We start from the raw sequence: 797 nt of genomic DNA, 5'->3' as shown, positions 1-797 counted from the left end.
GGTCCATCATCCTAAGATGAACGAGTAGGCTAAGGCAGCAAACAAACTCATCCTGAATCTATTAATAAAAAAATGTTGAAGGAGCTAAGGGAAACTGGGTGAACCTACTACCATCAGTGCTCTGGGCAATTTAAAAAAAGCCTTCATCGGTGATAAAAAAAAGCTCTATTTATGCTAACCCATGGAATATAGGTCAAGCTACCGGTCGAATATAATCACCACAGCTAAAGGGTGGCCTCTTTGTTTCCCGTGGATGAACTAAACGAGTGGCAGTATGCTAACATCAAACGGGTGATGGTAGTCCTTGACCTCGTAGAGGAAACTCGAGCCCGCTCAGTGCTCCGATAAGCGGAGATTAAGAGGAGAACCACTTGTTATTTCAACAAACATGTTTGGGAAAAGACTTTTCTCTCAGATGATCTAGTCCTAAAAAGGGATGACCCAGCAGCCCACGAACAGCCTGTCAGCAAATTAGACCAAGCTTAGAGCAGGCCTTAAATACGCAGCCAATGCGTCTCGTATGGGGCCTATAAACGAAAGACATGCGCCAAAAAGGGGCTCCCATGGACATGGTCTAGAGATTACTTAGATAAGTATTTTCCTTATAAAAACTTGTATTCTTTGAATTTATTTTTTTTACACAACAAGGGAAGTGTCGTTACTTCTTGTAGTTTTGATCAATGCAACAAAATATAAACTAAATATTATTTCAATGCACAGCTCTCTAACATACTCGAAGAACTTGGTCCGACCAAATTCCGCTTAATAATCATCCTCACCGATCAAAACCTGGTAGA

This window comes from Phalaenopsis equestris, unplaced genomic scaffold, assembly GCF_001263595.1.
Source record: "Phalaenopsis equestris unplaced genomic scaffold, ASM126359v1 Scaffold000083, whole genome shotgun sequence".
Taxonomy (NCBI): domain Eukaryota; kingdom Viridiplantae; phylum Streptophyta; class Magnoliopsida; order Asparagales; family Orchidaceae; genus Phalaenopsis; species Phalaenopsis equestris.
The sequence above is the reverse complement of the archived record's forward strand: the minus strand, read 5'-3'. Positions refer to the sequence as shown.